Below are 26,655 nucleotides of genomic sequence, written 5' to 3'. Positions count from 1 at the left end.
AATTATTATAAACTGAAGTTTTGGCTGGCAGCATTTTAGCCACAGGCAAAGTGAGCTGCCATAAGCACTGGTGGAGACAGAACAGGTGCTGGGGCCTCCTCACAGACTCTGCCTATTGGGAAAAGTTCTGAAGATTGCTAGCCATTTTTTCCCTCCTCCTTTGATTTGGACTACAGGTTTGTCAGAGAGCAGTGTCTATTGTCCGCATGTGTCCAGTTATGTCCGTGTTTGCCCGTCTGTATGGATGTCTGTGATAACAATAGAGGGAGGAAACAGGCTGTTGCAATATATCTTGCGATACCAGAATGCCAGAAGCAAGCCGGCAGCTCCCTCCATGCAGCAGCCATAAAATATAGAGGTCTCTTGAATAATACATTGGCTTCTTTTATTAACTAGCAGTGGAGTGAACTTTAGTTAGTTATTCTGTTTTCTCTTCAGTTCTAGACCATGGTAGTGGGGGAAGGTTCTCTCGCCTTATGAGATCTTTGTTTCCCATAACCAATGTAGAAGTGGGTGTGTACAGTGAAGGGTAACAATGTGTGGAAGATGTGTAGCTGTACCTTTGTGTGGCTGTATTCTCTCGCCAACCACACAGCTCTAATCATGGACTCTTCAAGTGACCCAGAGGTCTGCTTCCCTTTGACAAAAAAATTGAATGTCGAAGTGAGCTGGTGTTTTAGTTTGAAAACAGAAAGTAAATGCAAATATAAATAGACTACATGACAGCAAGGTGAAGGGGACTGTGATGGGGTGTTCACGCCACACCAGCCCTGAAAGGGTTAAGGAAACTGAGAAAGGGCCAATTAGTGATATAGGCCACTTATGAGGGGCTTAGGCTGGAGAAGCAATCCCCAAGTGGAAGATGGAGTTCAGCTGAGAAAGTGAGGGCTGGGCTAGTGCAAAACCAGGAAGCTGGCAACAGAAGGTGCCAGTGATGAAGCCTGCAGCTACACTCTGTGTATTAGAGAGAAAAGGTGGGAACCTAGGGAAAGAGTAGCCCCCAGGGAAGGGTGTACCCAGAAAGCCTGTGGGAGGTGGGTAGGAAGCAGCCCAGGGAGAGAGCAGCAAGGTTGGGGACTGAGCAGACCTTGGCTGCATGTTGAAGGGTCTCCGTGCTTCTGCCCGGAGGCTGGCATAGTGGGTGGAGCTGGGTTCCTTTACCAGTCAGTGACAAGAGTGGCATTGCCTGGACAGCAGGTCCAGTGAGACTCTATACCCTGGAATGGGAAACCACACAATGACTTGGCTGGGGGGCTGAGTCACAAAGGGGAAGCTGCAGTCCCTGGAATGAGAGAGGGGCTGCAGACCAAGAGAGAAGGCCACAGGTTGAGAGACTGCAAGGGTAGGTGTTGGACCTGGAAGAGAACTAATCTGCTGTGAGTGAGTACCCCCTGCCGGGGACCTTGGTGTGACAATCCTTTTACCAGTTTGTACCTAGAAATCTGTAGGGAAGGATATGCCTCTGCCTTCTGGGAACACATTATTTTCAGTTCATTTTGGATGCTGCAGGTTGGTACCTGTAAGGAAGTTATTTACTCCCTTCTGAGTTTCTAACTTGTCTGCTCACCTGGGCCTAGATCCTTAAAGGTATATAGACAGATGCCTAAGTACCTTGGAGGATCGTGGTCCTGGTCTCACTCTGCTCTGACCGCAGGGATCCACCTCCAAGGAGTAGGCCTGGTTCTGCAACCCTTAAGTGGGACTTATACAGGTAATGCTTCCAAAGTCAGTGGGGCTTCTTTATGGGAACAAGTGCTACCTAGTGTGAGGAAGGGCTTAGAGCTTGTGCCCAGAGATAGTAAAGGGGATGGGGAGAGCACTGAGTGGGGATGAGCGTTACACTGAAGGAGGAATGGAAGGCGGCAGTAATGGGGGAGGAGAGAATTGAGTGGACGAGCGGGAGAATGGAAGGAGGCAGTAATATGAAGGTGAGTAGTGTTTAGAGTCATTCATCAACTAAAGCAAACAGAAAGGTTTTAGGCAAGATTTGAATAATTAATTAATAACTGGAGGGATGACTTTCTCTCAGAGCAAGTAAAATATGTATTGTATGAGTTTTAGTGAACTGTTCTTCCCAGTCTTGCTTTCCCTATACCTCTCCCCCACTCACTGTCTCCTTCCTTGACTGATCTTAGCACCCACTCTGCTTGCTTTCAGCACTATCATATTTGTCTGGTGTGTCACTGGAGGAGTCCATGATGTTAGAGATTAGTGGTGTTTGTGTAGAAGAGGGCACAGTCACACAATGGTAAAGTCTCATATTTTATACACATGGCTATTCTCTACTGTCCCTAACTGCTGCTTTATTGGTTTCCCTCTTGCCCTGGTCGTGTGGTGTGTGTGTGTGGTTTTTATGGTAGGGCATATAAAGAGAAAGAAGGGGGTTAATTCCTCCTTCACTTTCCCTATTACTGCTGTTGCTTCCCTTCACAAGTGTGTCGAAAGGGGATTTAGCCCCACGGCTTGTGCCCTACAGGCTCGGGGGAGGAGGCCAGCCAGCAGGAAGGGAATGACTCACTCTTCAGAACAGAACCAAATGTACAAATGTGTGTCTGTATTTACAGGGGTGGGTGGGGGAATACAACTCAAGACCTACCAGAGTGCTCATGTCACCTACCAGAGTGCCCCCTAGAAGACAAGTATTTTGTCACTGAATACCTTTCCTGCATTTCCCCCCCTTTCTTTTTAATGGTTGAACTGTTTAACGCTACATATAAAGTCAGGTCCGCCCGCTGTGGGGCGATTCAGGGTTGCCATGGCAATGAGGCCTGTCTCTCCAAATTAGGACATTTTCCCACTGCCTTTTCTTTGTGGTTTTCTCTTTCCTCTCATCTCTCTCTCTCTTACTCTTTCTTTCTTGACATCTGAAGCGCTGAACGCTGCCTCCCTCTTTCTCACTCTCTGAAAGGGATCATACTTTACCAGTCCAGATTGATTTCTATGAAGGGTGTGCCAACGTAGGTAGCTGTGCCAGCCCCGGGAGGGTGAACTTCATGCTCCCAAATGGAAGTGCCGTAAGCTTAGAGCCACTTGCTAGGGCAGGTGGGGTCAGGGGTAAGAAATGGCAGTGGTGGTATTGGGGCAGAGAGTGCCCATGTCATGCCCACTCCTTTCCTTACAAAGTGATTACCTCAACTTGTAGGATGCTGCCATAGCAGTATGGAAGTGGGGGCTTACGTGATAGGAGCTCAGGTTAAAATGTGTCTTCCATTTCTAGCTCCTGCACCTAGGACTGAAAACCATCCTGAAGGGAAGCTAGTGGAGGAGATATGGGGGTGGGTGGGTGAGAGTGTAGGGGTGTCACCCTACTTGAAATTTGTAGCATGGTCCTGATTTTCGAGGGTCTAGTCTTCCATTCTGTAAGCCTTAGCCTGCAGGACAAGAAGAGTCTTTAACTTGTCTATGGCCTTTTGACATTGGGCCAGATTCTCCGGATCAGCTGAGCTGTGCATGGTACAGGTCTGGGTGGTGAAATGATTTTAAGCCAGCTCTGTGTCTGTGTGTTCCCCTACTTGTCTAGGCTTTGGTTCTAGTTGGTCATTGATTCAAGGACTCCTGAATTTCAACTGGCTTCTGATGCCCCTGAGGGGCCATTTTGGCAGCTGCGAACTAGCCAGAGACAGGAATGTGCCAGCCCTTTTCCCTCTGTTACACGTTCTACAAAGGGAGTTGGGGCCTGGGAGGGTGGTGACTGGCGCCGCTACAGCTCTATGGCAACTGAGAATTGTCCTAGGCCGGGGATAAGCTCAGGTGGCTAGCTTTACGGCAGTTTGACACCCCTGCAGTGGCACAAAGCTGGGCTAGTGCTCCAGAGAAATGCTATTGTGTTGGAGTGGGGGTCATGGGATGACTTGTTATGAGGCAGCAGCATGGTATTGCAATGGGATTATTTTTATCCGTCAGTTTATAGATAAAAGGTGTAGCTAGTAGGTCATAGCCCATTTCTATTCTGGTCAGGTTAGAAATAACCACAAGAATGGCCTTTCTCTCGCAGTATTTTGGTACTTTGACTTATGGCTGAAAGCAGGAAACCTGGGGAAACTTAAAAGAAGGAATCAAAGATTTTTTTTTTTTTTTGGAGCTGAGGTAAAGTTGTGGGGTTGGGCTGAGGGGATCATTGGGCTTATTTTTGCCAAACGGGTTTTCCCCCATCCCTCATAAAAAGCCCATCGCTGTGTGTGTAGAAGTGAAAAGTATCTGAAGGGCCTGACTGCAGTCCATGAGCCTGATTCTCCATTGCATTACTCCACTGACTTCAGTGGAGCTGCACTGATGTCAAACTGGCGTGACACAGTGATAAATCAGGCCTGTTGTGCTCAGGAAAGTGCAAGAACTAAGGTCTTAAAATTGCCCCTTTTAAACTAAAGGGGTGATTTTAGACTAAGGTAGTGCAACTGTGTGTGTGTGTGTGTGTGTGGACTCTTGTAAATTGATTAAACCTAGCTTGTAAACCCAGTTTTAAACTGATAAGTGTGTTCACCCACAGGTTTGCACCAGTTTAATTAAACTGTTGCAAGTGTGCGTATGGACAGGGCTGGTGTTAGACTCACTGGGGCCCAGGGCAGAAACTGAGGAGCTGAAGCCGAAGGCCGATCATGTAACTTAGCTTCATTGGGCCCTGGGCAATTACCCTACTTGCTACTCCCTAATGTCAGTGCTGTGTCCGGACAAGCCATAAGTAACCCTAGCAACATTTTTGGTGCCAGACTCACTAGAGGAAGGAGGGAAGGCCCATAACCCACTGCTCCCATCTGTACTGGCTAATGGAGCTGGTCCCATGTGGAGAGAACACATGCTGCACCCTATTCAAATCTGTTTAGGTGGCGGTGCTTCCTCTGAGCTCCCAGAAGCCATATCTGAGGCTTACAGCCACAACTGATTCCTTAGAGGTTTTCCTTTTTGCTGCTTCCCTGTCCTTCAAATTCTTGGATTGCTAGGCTCTGTCTCTCTTCAGCCTCTAAAGAATTAGTACACATAGACACCCTCCAGACATATTACACAAATAAACTTTTGGATGGTGTCACTAAGCAGGATGGAGCTTAGCAATATCTGACCTGCAACACTGGGCTTATTTGCTTGTACTTCTATTTCTCCAGGAGGAGAAAGGGATCCTATCCCAGGTATATCCACAAACTTCCTGACTTAGCTGTACCTTGACGTCACCAGTGTCTATCTTTAATGTCCCTCTGCCTGATGGCACGCCAGTGGTGCTCACTCAGCTGCACTGGAATGCTTACACTGACTTCCTGCAGGGGAGGGGAAGGCACATGACATTGCTTGGAGCACACTTCATTCATCAACAGGAGGAGCAGCTGTGTCACAGAAGAAGCTTTAGAGGGATCTTGTAGACAGCCTGAGAATCAACTGCTGTCCCAGTCCCTTCCCCACCTCCATGTGCAGAGCAGCATGAAAGGAAAAGAGATGCGCTAACTCACCCTCCTCTGCTGAAAACTAAAACCAACCAGTCAAAAAACAAACAAAAAAACAACCTTCAACCTCAGCAAAACAAAGAATCAAGCCCCTTCCCAAAAAACCAGCAAACAACATCCAGAATGCTTCAACTACTTATTCAGGTGATGGGCAAATCTTCAAATGTTTGGTCATTAATCCAAAAGACGCTTACCCAAACCTTTCTGAGCTGGAGACTGGGGCAGGACATCACCCAAACAGACATTCACTGCAAGACTTCCAGTGCTTTCTTCTTCTAGCTGGGCTTGAGGTATCCTGAAAATGTCTTTTCTTTCTGATATATTGTCCCTTCTCCTTTCTGTTCCAGCTGGAACCCAGACACAGACACAAAAATGAATTGCACAAGAAGTCAAGTTTGAATTTCCAGTCTTTTCTTTCTTTCTTTAAAAAAAAGTGAATCAGCCCCTTCCCAAGCTGCTTTCTGCCCTAGCTACTTCACTGTGCAGTCTACCTCTCCTTAATTCACATGCAAGAGAACAATGAGGCTGAGAATGGATAGGAGGGGAATAGAGAAAGAGGGGTGCTGGGGAAACCTCTGAGTGTGAGAGAGAGAGAGAGAGTGGGGTGGGGAGGAAGTGTTGAGAGGAATTTGTTATGGGTGGATTTTGGTCTTGGAGATTCAAAGGGATTTTGAAAAGTTTTTATTAATGATATATTGAAATGTTTAGGTACCTATCCTTGAAAACTTCTGGCCACTTCAACCAAAATAGTTAGAAGGAAAACTACTTTATGGCAACCTGAGCAAATGAAACCAAAAGCATGAGCTGGTAACATAACCAAAGTTAATGTTTTCACCCTTTACCCAGCCTAAAATAAACAAAAAGCTCTACAATGAACAAGAACAAAATAGGAAACCAAAGTGCATTGAGCATCACCCCTGAAAAGCTGCAACCACTGTACATTCTCTGTCTGTCTGTGAGAAGTGGTGGCTGGACGAAGCAGAAAGCAACAGGAAAAAACAGTCAAGTCTTACCACTGAATGGTAAGAATTTAAATCAACATTTGTAAAATATAGTGCAGGATAAGACAGGTGGATACAATGATAGAAAATGAAATCCTTTAAAAAAACTATCCAAATATTTGGAGTTCCAGCGGGAAGGGGAAATGCTCTTCCCATAGCTTTCCTGGAGAAAATGATTTGCTTTAAATTAGATTTTGAAATGCAGGATGAATCTTTATGTGAATTAATACTCTAGGATGCCTGCCAAACAATCAGCTATGGTGAAGAGAATAGGAAATACAATTATTGCTACAATTTCAGATCAGAGGCACAGAATCTTAGTAGCCCTCAGGAAAAAGAAAGACTTAACATTTGAAGGAAACAAAATTTTAATTTTCCCAGCTCAAAGCCCAGCCACGTAGTCCCACAGGAGTGAGATAGTGGGGGATGAGGAGAGCTTTCCAAGAAAAAAAATGTTGAAGCTGCAATTCTACATCCTGCAAAGCTCACAATATTTTATATGGAGTAAAACCTACAGGGACTCCAGGGACTCCATCCTTAATCAGATAGCATGTGGGTGGACTGCTGCTCCCAGGCAGAGTCTTATGGATTTCAGTGGGGTTCTGCACAGGGACAGCAGCCGACTGGCATGCTATCTATTGTAGGATCAGAGCCCAAATCAGTCAAAGACTGTTAATTGAAATCAAGGAGAAAAGTTAATCAGAATCGTGTGAGGGAGAAAAATTGCAGGAGTAAAAATTACAGTTCTCCTTATAGGATCCCATTCTACTAGAACTCAAGAGGGCTTAACTGTGAACATTTGCTGTATTTCATTTGCTCAATATTTTAATGTGTAGATACAGATTTGGCTTTGTTGCTTACCTGCATACAAACTAGGGACAGATGTGTAAGCTATATAGGAGCTATAGACTGTAAAGCTGTGTATGACCTTGAAGCTACACTACACTTATGGATGTCGGTGAAATGTGTTTAGATATACTAGAGCTGGTCACAGATTTTCTGATGGAACAGTTTTCCACTGGAAAATGTTGATTTGGAGCAGGGGTCGGCAACCTTTCAGAAGTGGTGTGCCGAGTCTTCATTTATTCACTCTAATTTAAGGTTTCGCGTGCCAGTCATACATTTTAACGTTTTTAGAAGGTCTCTTTCTATAAGTCTATAATATATAACTAAACCATTGTTGTATGTAAAGTAAATAAGGTTTTTAAAATGTTTAAGAAGCTTCATTTAAAATTAAATTAAAATGCAGAGCCCCCAGACTGGTGGCCAGAATCCAGGCAGCGGGAGTGCCACTGAAAATCAGCTCGCGTGCCGCCTTCGGCACGTGTGCCATAGGTTGCCTACCCCTGATTTGGAGTCAATTCTGTTAAAACTTTTGGTAGAAAGCAAGCAAGCCATCAGACCTACCTGCCTGGTTTCCTGCCCACCAGCCAGACTAGCTGTTCCCCGGGCTGTCCAGGTGGGCAGCCAGCAAGCTGAAAAATTCCATGCTGGTTCCCCTGAAATGGAATTAAAAATTTTTTTGTTTGACTTTCTGTCCCAATTCAGGACTAACTTTTTTCCTCCAAAAAACATGACATTTTAATGGGACAGAAATGCCATTTCCTGGCCACCTCTCTGAAGTGCACAAACACACACACTTGTGTGTATGTCCTTTAAAACAAAAATCTTTGTTAAATATCAGTTACAGTTGTTTGAGTAATTGTATCAGCAACATAACTCATGATTTTTTATGGTTAAGTCCTCACCCAAATACAGCCATGATTTTCATCTTCTCTGCATTCTCACATATGCACACCACCTAGTGCACACATCTCCTCTCTGTATCATGAGAATATATGTAGGAGTGGGGACATAGGGAGGCAAGGGACAACATGTGGGAGAACATGAATGCTGTGGAGGCCTGTGGGGAACAGTTATGTGGAGGGCAAGTAGGACATTTCTGGGGGAGACATTTGGCAGCAGGGAGGCACTGCGGTGGTGTGGGCTATAATGACCATGGCAGATGACTGTAGCTGTGTGTGTGTGGTTGGGTTGTATGGAACTTTGGACTTTGCTTGATGAAGATGGGCAAGAAGTGAGGCTTGAGCACTCAAAGGGTTTGGAGAAGGTTGGGAGGTGGGGGGAGAAGTGAAGGGGGAAGGATCTCCGCTCTGAGGAACTACAGGTCATATGTCAGAGAGGGACTGTGTTGGAACTCAGTGCTGATTCCCTGAGTGAAATCTTGTCCCCACTGAAGTGAATGGGTGCTTTGCCTCGACTCCATTAGAGGCAGGATTTCACCCACTGTGTTCTGTTGTCAGTGACTGTTTCTTCTGGAATGCCCAAATGAGAAAAGATGCCTTGTAGCTTAGCTGTGACCTACATGCTTGTAAGTCTAGTGAGAAGTAGAATGTATAGAAATCTAGAAAAATGGTCAATGACAACTGTATAGGTGTTTCTTTTTCTCACACTGGCCTATTGCTATTCTTTCCCAAAGTCTAGTGGGTAATGTTGTGGGAACGAGAGGCTCTTTGGTTAGCATCTTGTCATCCTGCAAGCCCTGTGCTGGGCTGCCACACCGACACTGGGCTTGTTCCTCGTATTGCATGAGGTGTTGGTCTCCTTCATGTATCCTTTTCAATAGATCATCCTGCCAGGATTGTAGGACTAATCTCCAATTGCAAAAGGTAATCTTCTGCTTTGGGGAGTTCCCCTCTCATTGCACAGAAGTGACAGGACAGATGTGAGAATGACAAATAACTGGGCCAAATGTGTCGTATCAGCTGGGATGTGGTCTGCATTAGTGGCCACTGGAGTCCGTTCTAGTGTCTGTGGTGAGGATGGCAGACCATTCAAAAGTAGCAACAACTTGTACTTCAATAGCACCGTGAGTCTCTGGGGAATGTGATCAACAGGGCTCTTCAACAAGGGGTCAGACACACACCAGGGAAGTTCCTAGTGGTGTTCTGCCATAGGTTTACATCTCAAATGAATGAGCAAACTCTGGCATCTAAGGGGCCCTTTAGTCTAGGTCACTGCTGTTAATTAATATTATGAATGGCTAGAGGTTTGTCAGAACCTTGAAATGATCAAGATCCTGCAAATACTTTGTGACGTTTGCCACATAACACTCTTTTAGCGTTAGTTATACCTGGCCTCAGTGTGTCTGACAGCAATGTGGAACCATATACTATCGGCATCCAATCTTCTATGTCAGGGATCGGCAACCTTTGGCACAGGGCCCCAGGGAAATCTGCTGGCAGACTGGGACAGTTTGTTTACCTGCAGCGTCTGCAGGTTCGGCTGATTGCAGCTCCCACTGACCATGGTTTGCCGTTCTAGGCCAATGGGGGCTGTGGGAAGCGGCGCGGGCTGAGGGATGTGCTGGCCGCTGCTTCCCGCAGCCCCCATTGGCCCGGACCAGCGAACCGCGGCCAGTGGGAACTGCGATCAGCCAAACCTGTGGATGCTGGAGGTAAACAAACCATCCCAGCCCGCCAGCGGATTTCCCTGATGGGCCACCTGCCAAAGGTTGCTGATCCCTGTTCTATATGTATCTGGAGTTAGCCCCTCAACAAGGCCATTAGTTGCTGGCATCTACTGACATGGCTGTAGACCTGGAACATTGCAGCATGCTGGCATTGAGGATGTGGCCCTGAAGAGGGCTCTCCTATGCGTTGTCCCAGAGCCGAAGGCCAGATCCTTTGCTGTGATCAAGGATCATTTGGTGCAGTTTGGGGACACAAAGGGTCTTTTGCACTTCCCTGATCCTATGGCCACTTTGTGTTGGACTGGTCCATTGAACTACTCAGAGCAGCCCGAAGGCTGCTCTAAACGGTGCCATCTAACAGCAGCCCCAGGGAGCTGTTAGGGCAGCAGGGGATAGCTGGAGGATACAGGAGCCCAGGTAAGGCCTCCTCCTTCCCAGTTGTGCTCTCCGCCATGTCATCTGCAGGGAGTGGTTGGTGGTGTTTGAGCTGTTACAATGTGTCTATTCTACCTGAAGATTCCTTTACACAGACGAGATCTGGGGGCTGAATCTCCAGAGATTGGGAACAATTTCTGCTGGTGGAGTAACATCCCCTTTTTGCCTGCCTCAGCAGAGATCAAGGACTGAGTGGGCTATGGGGAAACTGAACTGCTCTTCACCCCTAGACATGGTCCCTCCAGAATAGGGCTGAGGTACATAGGCAGATAGTGGTGTGTGTGCAGGAAATCTGCACTGCCATTGTCTGTGCTGTACCTTTTCTGAGGACAAGTAGAGGACTTCTGTCACCAAGGCTGTCAATCCATTGTCTCTCACCAGCACCGAAGCCTCTTCAAGAAGAGAGGCTTGTGACAGTCACGGCAAGGATGTGTGTGGGGAACTGGATTTATGTACACAAAATGGACTGGATTAGTGATGCTGCTGCGTTTGTGTATTATTTATTTTATAACACGTAGGTGCTCTAGTTATGGGCCAGGACCCCATGGTGGTAGGAGCTGTAGAAACAGAGAACAGAATGATGGTCCTTGACTCAAAGAGTTTCTAATCTATGTACAAGACTGAAGACAACAGCTGGATACTGATAGACGGGGGAGTACAAGGCAACAATGAGACTGTATCACTCAGCGTGACAGGCAATGGTTTCAGCTCACCAGCAGCCTAACCATTGTCAAGATTTTTGCAAGCACCACAGCAAAGGAGAGTTCTAAAGAGGATAATGAGTTAGTTTTGAGGAAGTTGATGCATGAGAGGCAGCCTGGGAGAAAGCATGAAGGCTTGTTTGAAAATGTAACAAGTGGGCGACGGAGGCTGGCATCATGGGCCGATCAGAGGCAGGAGTCAAGCTCTTGATACTGAACGAGAGATGATAGGTGTTAGGTTTCACAGCAAACAATCAGCGAAATTAGATAAAAACATAAAATTCTTGCTAGAAGGTTGTAACATTACTTTAGGTCTTAGAATTCAGAACACACAAGAACCCCAACACACAGAGAGAACAAAACAGGCCGCTCCCTAAAACAGAGAGGCACAGCTCACCCCACCTTACACTCGTTGACTGTCTGCAAACTGACTGCTGCCAGGCCAGACCGCACGCTTCCCTACCGAACCCCCAGCCCTGCAAGCAGGGCCAGGATTTAAAGTGACAGCTTGTAATTGTCACAGTTTTCAATACGCTATAATAGGTCAGGTGGGGATAGTCCTTCACATTCTTAAAAGTGAAGACAAGCAGCTTATGTTTAATGCTATAAAGAAGGGGGTGTTAGAGGGCTGCAAAGAGAGGAGTAACATGTTCAAAGTGATGGGCTAGGAAATTTATCTTTGCAGCTGCATTTGGAATGGCTGTGAGTGGGGCAAGATTGCATTTGTCAAGGCCAAAAGAAGGATGTTGCAGTAATCAAGATGAGAGCCTGGATGAGAGTCTTAGCCATGTGGATAGATAGGAAAAGCTGCATCTTGGAGACGATATGTAGAAATCATCTGTAAGATTTAGACTTGGCCTGCATGTGAGGACCTAGAGAGAGGTCTGAGTGGAAGGTGATGGCAAGTTATGAGCGTGAGTGACAGACGATATAGAGTTGTTGTTGACAGTGATTCTGAAAGGAGGTGGTGGGAGGGCTTTGATGGGAAAACTATGAACTCTGTTTCAACTATATTGAGCTTAAGCTAACAGCTAGACAGCTGCAAGATGTCAGAGAGACAAGCAGAGATGTTAGTATGGACAGAAGGGGACAGATCTGGAGCACACAGGTAAATCTGTGAGTTGTATGCATAAAGATGGTAGTTGAATATGGGTTTGCCAAAGAGGTTACCCAGAGATAAGGTGTTGAGGTTGCAGGTTTAGTGGTAGTTTTTATGATACTAAGTGCAAAAGTCAGGGCATTCGGAATGAAAAAAATGTGCAATGGGATTGTCTGTGGTCCTGCAATAGGTGCACCATGCTGCTAGGTGAAAGACATGGAACTTGAGAGCCACAAGTAAAATTCCATGACATGACAGAGGCCATTATGGACCACCTATGAAATGGCTGGGCAGCCTCTGGCCCATTGACCAGTGGAGCTGGCAAGTTCATCATCAGTGGGTGTATCTCTAGTAATGCTAGAATGCCTGTCAGCATGCCAAGTGCCAGCCCCCTGTACATCTGGTGTGTTAATTAACTCCCCAAAGTGGTCAGAGGGGGCATATGGAGGAAATGGGGTGAATCTTGCAGCAACAGTGCACACCTCTCTTATGTGACTTTTCCATCCATTTCATGGAAATTCATGTCAAGATTTTTTTTTTTTTAACCTGAGCCATGGGATGGAAACCAAAAACAAAAGAGAAGATTAAGGGGGAGCCTGTTCTGCATTCTAACAGTTAATTAAATCCTTCACTTTTGGAAACTAGTGTTCCAGGCAGACAAAGGAAGATAAAAGAACCCAGTGCATGAGATTACTGGGTTTGCGCCTTAATATATTACTAGACAAGATTTCATTTGTGCAGTTTCAAGATGGGATTTTTAACCTTAGATTTTTCTTTAATATTAGGGAAAAATCAATCATGCTAATTCTTTTCCTGTCTTCTGAGGACACTGTTGTGTACTAGTATCCAGGAATGAACCAAATAGGCCCCCACTTTTCCGGTGTATTGTACCCTTTAATCATTTGAAGGAGGGGGGACATGTGATGTGGAGGTGGGAGTTGGGGGAGAGAGAGAGAGATGCTTCAGTTGCAAAGGGGCCTGAAGGCACAGATTCACAGAGAGCCGTTTCCATGGCAGTGCTATGGAAACCAGGTTCTGCCGCTTGCTGCTTCTCAGAATGGAATTTCAATGCTTCATACAGCCTTGGTACAAAGAAAAAAAAATCCAATCCTGTTGACTCCTCATCAGAACAGACTGCCTCGTTCCACCCGTTTTACCCCTGTCACTCTGTCTCTTGAGTAGGGAGATCAGTGGCAAAAAAGTTCAGATACAATTACAACTTACCCTGAACTAGGGGGCAAAAACCCAGCTGGGCCCTTCTGAATAATTTTGGAGGTTCAAGAAAATGTGGTTTGCTCCTGAGTCTAGTTTTTTGTTGTATCCATGCTGCTGATTCAGGAGCTGAAGTGCTGAAATGCAGTATCATTGCTGTAACCAGGAAGCAATGGAAATCTCACAAGAAAAGCATCAGTGTGCTAGATGGGCAGGAAATGAGGCCTAGTGGGTAAAGCAAGGCATTGGACATGAGGAGACCTGGGTTCTTCTCTTTCCAGTTCTGCTACTGTCTCTCTGTGGGACCCTGTGCAAACTCTGAGTTCTCCGGTTGTCAGTCTCTTCACCTGTACAACGGTGATGATAATAAGATCCCTCCCTCCCAAGAATGCAAAGCCTAATCCTGCAAGGTGTTGAATGTCTCTCTGAGACACTGAGCATGCATGACTTTATTGGCAAGCATGATTGAGATCTTGCAGGACTGGGCCCACTATGAAGCTTAATTCAATAATGTTTGGAAAGTGCTTTGAGGCCCTCTGATAAGTGCCATAAAATGCAAAGTGTTCTAGACTGCCAGACTGGGTAGGTATGGATGAGTTTGGATAAAAGCTTGTGAACATTTGTACTGCATGATGGTCCAAGCCTAACCCTTGACTTTCTCTTATCCATATTTCTCTTGCAGGATGAAATAGTGGGACTGTGAAGCCATAACATTGTATTGCAGGGACCAAAACAAATGCATGTCTCTAGCTGTGCTGTGAGCACCAGGGCTTCAGAATACAGGGCAGACTTGTTAAAATCACTGTTGTAGAGAGGAGGAGGAAGATGGGTCAGGGTTCCATAACAGACACAAAGTCCTTTCAGCTGTAGCTCATTTGTCCCAGTCCAGTCAAAACCATAACCACTGGGGAATTAGTTGACCTATGTGAAATTAGCTGATGGTCTAAGTCAAGCGTATAGTGGGCAAGTGTCCTCATCATAAAAAGCACATCACAATGGTGTCTAATCACCTTCTTGCTGGCATTCTGACAGGGGAGGCCATGGATTGAATGGGTCATGGGGAAATGACCTCCCATACCCACTTGTCCTACTGCTTTTCATGCTGTCCCTGTCTTGGGGATAAAGAGAAGACATTGAACTCCAGACCTGCCAGCCAGGCACCTTTCACATTTACTTAAAACAAAGTAAACTCTGAAATCCCCTAGGAGCTGTCAGCATCCTTAGTGTCTCCCATCTACTCCTTGGAGATCTCACTTCACCTGCCCTGGTGAGTGTGGCGGACTTGTCAGTGTGACCTTTTGGTTCAGTGCCAATGTTTAGGCTCCAGTTTGTGCAGGACATTTAATCTGAAGGCACATAAACATATATGAACATGCATGCACATAAACATACAAGATCATAAGTGACACGGTACAGAAGTGAAGATAAGAGAGGCACTGGATTTAGGGTTTATTCTGTAAAGGGACTGAAGATAAATTATACTGTACTGAGGTGTGGGGGGAGAGAGAGAGAGACAGACATAGCGATCACTCTAGATTTGGTTTACTGAACAGCCATGCTATTGTGCTTACCTGGCTGTCTTGTTCTCCATCTATTGGAAATCATTACAGTTCACTGTCCACATTAGAACTGGGTAAATGTGGTAAGAAACTGTCTAGGAATATTCACTCCAGCTTCCAGATGAATTAATTGTGCAGTGCTTATAAACTGTGCATTCCCTTTCTGCAAACGTGTGCAAACAAGTTTTACTGGCATGAAAGTTCCTAAAAAATGGTTTTCAAATCTGGGGAATTGGTGATCTGCTCATAAAATGTCTGTGAGCAGAAAAAGTTATATGACAAATGATTTGTTGTGAATTTGCCCCCACACTACTCAAATACTGTCCTCATAAAGATTTTGAAACAGTGACTCCAGATTCTGAACTCTGACCTCAGCTAGAAGAAAGAATTGTGATATTTTAGCAGATCCATCACACTCCAATAGGGGTCAGTGGTGCACATACACTCAACACACTTGGGCTAGTTTACAACTATAATGCCAACTGTATAATGTCAGTCCAGGGGAAGGCCATTGTAAGGCTGAGAAATAGGAGGTGGTTTTAATGAGAGCTTTGTTATAATTGTACAGGGCTAGAAGTTGGGATAAGATGACATGACATAGCAGCATGTATCCTGTTAGGGAGCCTGGCGATTCCTATCTGACACTGTTCAGTCAAGGTATTTTAACAGGCAGTAGGGAACAGAGAGAGACAATGCTGAGACATTGCATATGGCTGCACTTAGGGCCTGATCCAAAGCTCACTGAAGGCAGTGGGAGTCTTTCCATTGACTTCAACAGGTGTTGGATCAGGTTCCTAGAGCGGGTGCTTCCCTGCCCCAGGACAGTGGGTGTACTTAACGAGAGAGGCTGCTGCCTCCTGCTTGCCCAGGGTCTTAGTGACAGCATAGCTGAGCCTGTTACCTTCTCCAACAGTTTTGTTGTACCCAGTTTCGTTGCATCCCTGCAAACGTTACACACCTCAGTCCTATGTCCTCATAACCTCTTTTTCCTAACCTCTGCTTGATGTATGAAAGCCTGTTTGTACCTGGCTGCCCTCTTTTGTGTCATGTTCAATTCAAGCCTCGGGTGGAGGGACTGGGAGAAGGATCTGGGAGCTGGAGCGTGTGACAGACCGCTTTATAAAAATGGTGAGTGACCTGAAATTAGTGAAGGGAGAACCTCAAAAGGACAAGGCATTCAGATAAGCTTATCTGAACATTGGGAGGTCTTATTCAACCTTCCTCTTCTCTGCCCACCTTGCTTCTCTCTCCTAGACCTTCTCCTGAGGCCCCTCCACTCTACACTCCCTCCTCAGCAGCTGATTCCAGCTCCCTACCTCCTCTGTGCCCCACCCTCAATAGATAGTACAGGATTCCCCCAGTAGTGCCATTCAAACTCTCTTGTGCCTTCACGATACTCTAGTTATGGTGACGTACTTCCCAAGGGAGGTTCAGCTCAGACAGAGCACTGTGTCCCACTGGTGAGGGTTCCTGCATTTTGCACCTTCTCTCTTAGCTTGTCCAAGGCATGAATACTTTGACTCAATCACCACTACTTGCCTCTCTGAAGTCATGCCATGAGCTGGAACGTAGCCTAGGGTTTTGGAACTTGGGGTCAGATTTGGGGATGAAGGCAAACCTGGCCTGAGTACAAATGAACTCTGCCTGAACACCACTTGGTTCCCTTTCCCCCCAGTCCTTTTGAGGGTTGTTTCCCAGGCACAGCAATGTACTCCCAATCCTCTGCTGTAACTAGCAGCTCCCCAATTAAGGCTGTGGTTTTCTTTGGTGGTCTTGCTCCCCTCTCCAGTCTCAGCCTTGCCTACAAGTTAGAGCTCAACTGAGGCCATGGAGAAAGGACCACGCACCTAGCATTTGATGTTTGTAGTAATAATAGTGATAACCAGCTGTAAGAATTGCCACCTTACAAACACCAAGCCCATGTCCCTAACAATGGGATGGGACTTAGTCATACCTTGAGGGGGTGGAGGAGAGGGGAAATGTGAGGGAAAACTGGGAAAATCCTCATGGGCTTCTGGCTTTGTCTCAGAACAGCCTTCCTCCCTTTCCCATCTCCCTATGATGGAGGCAAAGCTGGGGCCCTGTCTTTAATGAGCAGTGTTCCCTCAGGAATCAGCTGTCCCTGTCCCTTTCCCCCCTCCCTTCCTTGTCTGGAGGAATTGCCTTCTGCTTAATAAATGTCTGCTTGTAATATTCCGAAACAAGGAGGTTAATCAAAGGCCCCGTTCCATGGAGCAGGGACACTAAGTGACAAGATTAATTTCAGTAATCAAGCAGCTTAATTTGGACGTTTTTTCCTCTCTCGTTCACTGATGGAAATTGAGGCAAATCTCATCCTAGTGAGAAACTCCTTCCCTGCCTGGTTACACTCAGTTTCTGGTACTGGAAAAGGGAGCGCGGTGATTGCTGGGAAGGGAGAAGAGGGACAAGAAGGGGTCACACAGGATGATCTTGGAGAAGGACTGTGGACTGCTATGACTGACCTTGCCCTAGCACCTTTCACCTGGAAGGATCCTAGAGCATTTTACTGCCTGTACAGGAATGATCCCAGCCACCAGTGAAATGCAGTCACTTTGTCTGGCATGCAGCAGCTGATGAAAGGACAAGGAAACACTTCCTGGCCTGTCCAAAATTGTAGCAAGACAAATAAGATAGCTAGTTCAAACGGAAGGATGATTAGGCAGGGAGAGTGTTATTGCCCAAACTGGAATTTGTCTGGAACACAAAGGAGAATGAATGTTCCTGATCCTGCTATTAAAAGTTGACCTGCAATCTATAATGACAACAGATGGTCAGGATCTTGGTTTCTCACTCATCTGAAAGATGACACCTCCAGCAGCACACGACCCCCAACTACCGTTCTGGGACTTGAATCTAGCACAGATTCAGAGGGAAGAATTCAACCTATTGAATTATGGGCACCACTGCTGCCTGCATCAGCTGATGTTTCTCTGGAGGTCACCCACCTAAAGCAGTGGCCAGACCCAATGTTGCTTAGCAGTCACCAGCTGAGGAGAACTGATGGTACAGCTCCTTTTACCACCCTGCCAGGGCTGTGAAGGTCCGGAGAGCCCAGGCAGGGACTGTAACTGGAAAGATGTTCCCCTTGAGTCTTCATGTGGCGACACTCTTTTTCTGGTGATGGAGGCACCTGAAGAAAAAGCCTGCGAAATGTGCTGAGGGAATTGGTGCTCTGTGCTTTTTATTGAGTGAGGAGACCCAAAGTTTGACTTTACACTGCATGAGGAAGGATTTCTTCTTGTTCCAAATTTAGATGGTGGAACTGTCTCCCAAGGAAAGTCATGGCGGCCCCATTGCTTATGTCTCATTCAAAACTGGACTGAACAAGACCTGAAGGTGTGTATTGTAGGGACTACTCTGTGTGTGTGTGTGTGTGTGTGTGTGTGTGTGTGTGTGTGTGTGTTTGCGGGCCTGCACGCACATGTGCAGGTTGGACTGGAAGTTCTAATAATAGATATTGTCTAATTGTAATGTCTATGATTTCATGAAGCTAGGACAGGTGTCCAATGGCATGTGACTGAGCCCTCTGGAATGAGTGGGTCTGAAGGTGTGATGTTGTCCCCAGAGGCAGCGAGGTTTTGGGTCTGGCAGTTTTCCTTTCCAAGCTCTTAAATCCCTCTCTTCAGTGTGTTCCTCCAGTGTCTGCATCTCTCTCACGCTCTGTCTCTCACTCTGTGTGTGTCTGTCTCTGCAGGGGGCATCTTTAACTTGACTGCACCCCTGCCATCTTTTGGCAGTCAATTTTTCAGAGACAATCCATGAAGTTCCTGACTCCCTCCTCCTTCTCTTCTCCTCCTTCCCCTCCCTCCTTCCCTCCTGCTGATTTGTTATTATGTACTGCAGCTGCCCGAAGGATTTTAAATAGACCCATAATCACACAGCAGCTCCTCTTGGAAGTGTAAATATGACCCCCTTGTTAATCTCATATGTGGTGGCAGCAGCAGCCCCTGGAGGAGGAAGTGATGGGCAAGAACCAACCCTGGGGTCTACATGAGGACCTGGAGAGGTGCATATTCACAGCTGTCTTCTGGTGCCCTCTGATCTATAATCACTGGGAAATTGCCTTGTGTGCTTCTTTATCTAAACATAAATGGATTTGAGACTGGTGAAAGGTGCCAGATTGACAGTCCTCAGAGATTAAAATCCCCTTTTAATCCTCAAAACAGGTACAGCATGGGCAGAGGCAGTGAAAGATCCCCATAACCCGCCCCCTTCCTCCATCTCTCCACACAACAATGTCTCTGAACCCTGGCCCGGGAAGAAACACCTCTGAGATGAGAGTAGAATTCAGACCCATTCAGTTCTTTGCCTCAGATGACACTGTCAACAGCGTGGCCAAGTAATGTCAACTGTGATGTTTTTTGTGATATGGATACATGTTGGTAAGGAAGTGGACTGAGATCCAGCAACTCATTTCACAGGCTCGGTATCCCATTTCCAACCCTCAAGCAATTCATTCTCCCCTCAGACTGGAATACAATCAGTTGAACAATACAGTTAAGTGAAGCTATGGAAGAGGCTGTAAACAGTACATTTCCCCAAAGGAACCTAGGGTTTGCCCTTTAGGAACAGATCAATGGTTCACCAAGTATCGTATGGTATGCTGCTTTCAGCAGTGACTACTACCTGTTGCTTCAGAGGAATGTGAAACCCACATATAATGTATCTGGCCAATTGCACGAAGCTGGGAATCTCTTCCTCACTGCCTATGGCCAGCAGATAGCATGGTCCATGGCACCAAGAAGTAGACTGTGAATTAGGGGACCTGGCCTCTAATCCCCTTTCTCCCACTGGCTTGCTGTGTGACCTTGGGCAAATTGTTTCACCTTCTATGCCTTAGCTTTCCTGTCTCTAAAATGGAGATAAAGCTACTTACCTTCCTTTGTAAAGTTCTTTGAGCAGTGCTATGTAAGAGCTAAGTATTATTATCTTAGCCTCCAGAACTACAGTTGGGAACACTATTTGTAAATTATCCAACCTTTTAAAAAATCCAGCCACAGTAGTCGATAGAGCTGAGGGAATAATTTACAACAAATTTGTCAAATGAATGTAGCCTCTCTCTCTGTGTATGGAATATCTATTGTGGAGATCATAATTTGTTTGAATGTATGTAATGAATATCTTTGAATTTTTTTTATAATAGTCAAGATCTGAAATTCAATCTGAAATTGCTTGGTTATGGTTGGTCAGTTAAGTCACATGGTATGGTGTCTCTTCCCTTATTGGATGAGCACACAAGTACTTCTGGCTTGAATTATAATTATAAAATGGATTTCTGCAAGTACCTTGTGCATTTCCTTGAATGAACTTGCTGGTAAAACTCAAACACACAAAAGTTTGGGGACAGATAAATTAGAAAAGGATGAAAAAATGGTCAAAGCGAATTCATGGAAAAATGTGAATGAATATTCTCAGAGATTGATTCACCACTATTTTACTCCAATTTTACACATGTGTAACTAGCTTGTATAAGACACATGGAGTAATGCAGTGGAGGAGGGCTGGCCTTACCATGAGGCGAACTGAGGCGGCTGTCTCAGGTGCCAGACTCGGGGGGGGGGGCTCCACTAGGACCCAGAGTGAAGAAAATTGTGTCTGCTGCTGGTGCATATGTATTCTCTCTGCTCTAGATGCACAGAGATGGTGGAGTGCTGTGCTGGAGGAACGAGGGCACAAGAGACATAACAGGCAGGCAGGAGAAAAGGTGAGAGGGACTAACAGAAAGCAGCAGGAGCTGCAGGGCGAGAGAGAGGAGGAGGAGGAGCCTCTTATGTACCTCTCTAGCACCCCCAGGAGCCTGGACTGATTAACACCAGCTTCTCAGGGAGCTTCCCGTTTCCTGCTGCTTCCCTGAACCCACTTCAGGAGAACAGGCAATCAACTGAAGTAGTAGGAGCCAATTAGGCCCTTAAGATGCTGATATCTTCCCTCCCTCAGGCCCTGCTACCAGCCTGCCTATTTGTCCCCTTCAATTGAATGTTGAGAGCCACTATAGCTGGCACAGAACAGCAGTCATGAGTGAAAGAAGAAAACGCCCCTCTGGGGCAGCATTCAGAAAAAGAAAGAAAGCAAAGGAAGCTTTTCTATCTAAGCAGGAAGGAGCTCTCCTAAGATAGACACAAATGTTCACAGTGAGCCTTCCGGCCCCAGTGAGGATGTGAGTGGTGAGGAGATGCCTGATCTTCCAGTTAGAGTGCAGGTGAATCTGGAAGCTACTGCAGCATCCATATCTCCATCTCAAATGGATGTAACCATGCACATTCCTGAAGAAAAGTGTAGATCGGAGAAGAGTGTGGTGGAGGCGCAAGAAACAGCTGCTGCTGAGTTTTTAGTTCCTTAAGTCTAGATGATCCAGGACTGTGGACCCACTTGAGCAGTAGCCTGAGGGACTTCCTTGTACTGCATGGGCCACAGCAAGTGAAAAACTTCATGTTCCCCAAAGACAATGAAAATAGAAATTTCCATCCAACAGAATACTAGTGTGAAATCCCCAATGGTGACAAAGTGAAGAGGCCATAGCTTATGTACTCAAAAACCCAGAATGCTGCATACTGTTTTTGTTGCAAACTCTTCCAGTCTAATGTTCCAGCCACATTGGGTTCTACAGGAACAAAGGACTGGAAAAATCTGGCTAGAAATCTGGCATGCCATGAGAAGGCAGCAAATCACCAGAGAGCATTCAATAGGTGGAAAGAGCTTGAGATGAGACTAAGGTTAAAGGCCACCGTAGATGATCAGCATGAAGAGAAGATTGCATCAGAGTCTCTTGACTGGCAAAATGTTCTGAAAAGGCTCATTGCCATTGTGAGAATGCTTGCTACCCAAAACCTAGCATTGCGTGGCACTTCAGATCAGCTGTATGTGCCAAACAATGGAAAATTCCTTCAAATTGTGGAGCTGATGGCTGAGTTTGATGCTGTACTCCAGGAGCATCTAAGAAGAGTTACCACCCAGGAAATGTACACACACCACTATCTTGGAAAAACAATTCAAAATGAGATCATACAGTTACTGGCAACAAAAGTCAAACAGAAGATTGTGGCAGATCTGAAGTCAGCAAGATATTACTCTGTTATTCTGGACTGCACACCTGACATCAGCCATATGGAACAAATGACTTTAATGGTGCGTTTTGTAACAACAACAGAACCTAGTGAAAATGTCCCTGCAATGGTGAGTGTCAGAGAGCATTTTCTAGAATTTATTGACATTGATGATACTACAGGAGCTGGTATGACAAATTGTGCTTCTTAAAAAGCTGGAAGATATGGGAATTGCGATAGCTGACATGAGAGATCAGGGCTATGATAATGGTGCCAACATGAGAGGAAAGAACAGAGGAGTGCAGACACGGATCCGAGAGTTAAACTCTTGAGCTTTTTTTGTCCCATGCAGTTCTCATTCATTGAACTCTAAGGATAGAACAAGAAGCAATGGGCTTAAACTGCAGCAAGGGAGGTTTAGGTTGGACATTAGGAAAAAGTTCCTAACTGTCAGGGTGGTTAAACACTGGAATAAATTGCCTAGGGAGGTTGTAGAATCTCCATCTCTGGAGATATTTAAGAGTAGGTTAGATAAATGTCTATCAGGGATGGTCTAGACAGTATTTGGTCCTGCCATGAGGGCAGGGGACTGGACTCGATGACCTCTCGAGGTCCCTTCCAGTCCTAGAATCTATGAATCTATGAACTTGGTGGTCAGTGATGCAGCATCAGCTTCTAGTGAGGCTGCTGAATTTTTTAATGTAATTCAAAGCATCTATGTATTTTTCTCTGCATCAACTCATCAGTGGCAAATTTTGAAGCAACATCTGGGAACATCCTCTCTGACACTGAAACCACTGAGTGCCACAGTCGAGTGGAGGCAATAAAGCCTATCAAACAATAAATTGGGAAGATAGATGATGCCATAGTTGCCGTTATGGAGGATAATGCTATGACAGGAACTGTTCATGGGAGAACAGTGGCAGAGGGAAATGGAATCACCAGAAACATACATAACTTCAAATTTCTGTGTGGCTTAGTGTTGTGGCATGACATACTGTTTGAAATAAATGTTGTAAGCAAGAGACTCCAAGGTGTTGACCTTGATATATCTGGAGCAATGGAACAACTGGACAAAGCAAAGTTATACCTACAGTCTTACCGGTCAGATGAGGGATTTCAAAATGTTCTGAAGAATGCACAGAAGTTGGCAGAGGAATTTCACACTGAAGCTATTTTCCCACCCATTCAAGAATATAAGAGTCACAGAAGAAGATGACATTTTGATTACGAGGCATAGGATAATCCCATAAGAGACCCCAAACAACAATTCAAAGTTGAATTCTTTAACCGGGTGCTAGATTGTGTAATACAGTCTGTTGAAGAACGTTTCATGCAGCTCAAGGAACACAGCAGTATATTAGGGATGTTGTATGATATTCCAGAACTCCTCACTTTACCTGAAGAAGACCTACACCAGCAATGCAGGGCACTAGAGACAGTGTTGACACATGATGACATGCGCGATATTGATGCAAGTGATTAAGGTGATGAACTGAAAGCCCTTTCAAGATACAGGATCAACTCCAAAGGCTATTCTGAAATATATGTGAACAAATAAGATGACCACTCTCTTTCCAAATGCTTTTGTTGCTTTGCGCATACTTCTAACACTTCCTGTAACAGTTGCCAGTGGAGAACGCAGCTTCTCCAAGCTGAAGTTAATAAAAACACATCCACGCTCCACAATGACACAGGAGAGGCTGCTCGGCCTTGCAACCATTTCAACAGAGCATGAGCAGGCCCAGACTGTGGACCTTCAGGAAGCAGTTCAAATCTTTGCAACCAAGAAGGCACAGAAAGCATCACTTGGATTATTCAAACAGATAAAAATGCCAGTGTTTACTATGCAGACAAGAAAAGTTACATTTACTGTTCAGGCGTTTGAAAATTAAGTGTTAACTTAAATTTTTGAACATGGCATTTTAAGTATTAGTTCTCCTTTATTGGGGTAGGTAGCAGAGCAGTACCATGAGAGGAGTAGAACAGGAAGAAGGCAGAATTGAGACCTTTCAAAGTTTTGGCCCAAGTGAGGAGGCATGGAAGCATCATTTGAACTCTCTGCCTCATGTGCCAAAATGTTGTGGGCCAGCCCTGCAGTGGACAATCAGAACCAAATTGTTTATGCTGTATTTACCCTGCACTGCTATATGACGAGGTGGTCTCCTATGGTAGTCAGGGCCGGCTCCAGGCACCAGCTTACCAAGCAGGTGCTTGGGGCGGCCACTTCGGAGAGGGGCGGCATGTCCAGCTGTTCAGCGGCAATTCAGCGGACGGTCCCTCACTCCTGCTCGGAGCAAAGGACCTCCTGCTGAATTGCTGCTGCAGATCGTGATTGCGATCGCGGCTTTTTTTGTTTGTTTGTTTGTTTGTTTTGTTTTTGTTTGGCTGCTTGGGGCAGCCAAAACCCTGGAGCCGGCCCTGATGGTAGTACATTCCACAGGTTGACTATATGCTGCATGAAGAATTTCTTTTTGCTTGTTCTAAATTTACCAGCCATATTCATATGACTCCCAACTGTCAGAGTGCTCACATTATGAAACCAATATAGCATTTGTTTGACAGAGGAAATCTGACTGGCCCGTTTCCTTTAATAATCCTTTTCTAACCTTCCTCTCAAACCCCATATGGGTATCAGAAATGAGATGAAAAACATATATTAAGCAGTATAAGGCAGTTGGGCTCAAACTTTCAAAAGTGGCCACTGATTTTTTTTTTTTTTTTTTATTATTTTTTTTTTTTGGTGCCTCCAAAATGGGTTAACTGTTTTGTTAAAAAAGACGTAATTGCAAACATTTACATGCTTAACTCTAAATAGGTGAGTAGTCCCATTTCAGCAGGATTATTCATGTGCTTAGAGTTAAGCATATGCATAAATATTTGCAAAATCATGCCTAATTTCCTTCCCACTGCTTCTTTGATGGACACAGAGAAATCCGCACAAGATGGGGGTGAAATCCAGACTGGGCTCCTTTATTTTCCTCTTATGTGCTACCTAACTAGTGCTGAGCACAGAGAAGAATTTAACACTAAATCCCTATATTCATCTGGAAAGGACATTAGTACAGCCCCTGGGAGGAGGAGTACATGAGAACAACATGTATTGAAACTGGGAATTGTCTCTGGTTGCAGCCCCTGTTTGGCATGGGCTTGGGTAAAGGGAAGCATTAGCTGGTTGACTGTGTATTGAGCAGCTGCTTGCACTCTTCCTAACCTGTGTTTAAAAAAAAAAAATTATCCCCAGTGCTGATCTCAACTGCTTACTCTATTATTACAACTTCCAGGAAAGAAAATTTATTTCTTTGTAATACAGTTATAAGAGATTTACATTTCTGGCATTATTAGTGGTGTTACTATTATTATTCAGTATGTATTTATTTTATATTGCTGGATGCCACTTCACAAATGGAAAATCTGTGTGTCCTAATCTCCTGGGCTTTGGAAAGCACATGAACGGAATTAGTCAAGGGATGCACACATAATGGGTCACTGCCGGTGCATCTTGACAATGGCTGATAGCGGTTAAAGGATTTAACGATGCATAGAGAGGCCTTCACAGCTGCACTGGAACGGACTGTTGCTGCTGCTATCACTGTTGTCATAGTAACAAAGCCGGGTCCTTAATCAGGAAGCACATTAACACACATTCTGCCATCATCCTTTCTTTCTCCTTTCTATGCTCCAGCCTGGGTAAATTACTGAACAAAGCCCAGTGGATAGAGAGAGAAGTTTCAGGACATTGTGGGGGGACAGAGCTCCAAATGGGGATTAGAAGAAGGGAAAGGGGTCCAAACAATGCAGGACAGAAAGAGGTCTAGATGTTCTCTGGAGCAGAGACTGATCCCAGGGGATGAGGTGGAGTACAAAGAGGGCCAGAGGTGTCTTAAATGGGATTGGTTAGCCAGGGAAAGTCTAATTGTAACCAGGGTGGGAGTGTTAGTCTGAGAAGGTGTCATAGGAAATGAAGTATGTTGGATTGGGCCTAACCCAGAAAGGCATCCAAATCAGAGCAGGATGGGCTGGTTGGCAAGACAGGTTAAAACAGGATTGGGAGGTGTGTTTACGAGGGTGATTGGTGTTGATCTTTTTCATTCTAGATGGTGAGAGGCAGAGGGGTCACCTGATAGAATTAGCAGCTAGAATTTTAGTGCATTCAGAAGTGTGTGTGCAGGGTCAGCTGCTGGGGAGTTGGATAGGTCTCTTCCAGAATCCCTGTGTTTTAATCTGGGCAGTCTTAAACAGACTTGGATAAGTGAAGAAATCACACCTAATTTGTACCCTCTGTATTGCTTAGATCTGTGTAGGAGAGCGTTTGCAAAGCTAAGGTCAGGCCTGTTCATATGTGGAGGGTAGAACGCCAAGGAAAACCCAGATGCTGCAGTAAAGCATGTTGGCAATTCAGTAGAGGGTGCTCTTCTTTTGGAATTAGTACAGTACTAAGGTCCCAGCCTGGTGTTAAACTTGGAGGTGCATTTTGTCAGTGTGATGTAGAACTGAAGTCCTGATCCCTTGTCACTAAAGAGTCTCTGACACTGCTCATAAGTAGGGCTGTGTGAAAATTTTTGCACAAATAGCTTGTTTGATTGAAAAATGCAGTTTTGGTCAACCTGCAACTAGTCATGAATTTGACATGAATATTTTCAACTATTTATAGAACAGCTAGAGGAGGAGGAGGTTGTGGTG

At 45.4% G+C, this 26,655-nt stretch overlaps 1 protein-coding gene across 2 annotated transcripts in view; it reads left to right on the top strand.

The window, feature by feature from the left end:
- The window catches only part of GRIN2B (glutamate ionotropic receptor NMDA type subunit 2B), a 271,297-nt gene that overhangs the window by 73,020 nt on the left and 171,622 nt on the right, over positions 1-26,655 (top strand). The gene's annotated exons all lie outside the window — the stretch shown is intronic.

The sequence above is a fragment of the Trachemys scripta genome, chromosome 1, assembly GCF_013100865.1.
Source record: "Trachemys scripta elegans isolate TJP31775 chromosome 1, CAS_Tse_1.0, whole genome shotgun sequence".
In the NCBI taxonomy this organism is placed as follows: domain Eukaryota; kingdom Metazoa; phylum Chordata; order Testudines; family Emydidae; genus Trachemys; species Trachemys scripta.
This window is presented reverse-complemented; position numbering and strand designations above follow the sequence as displayed.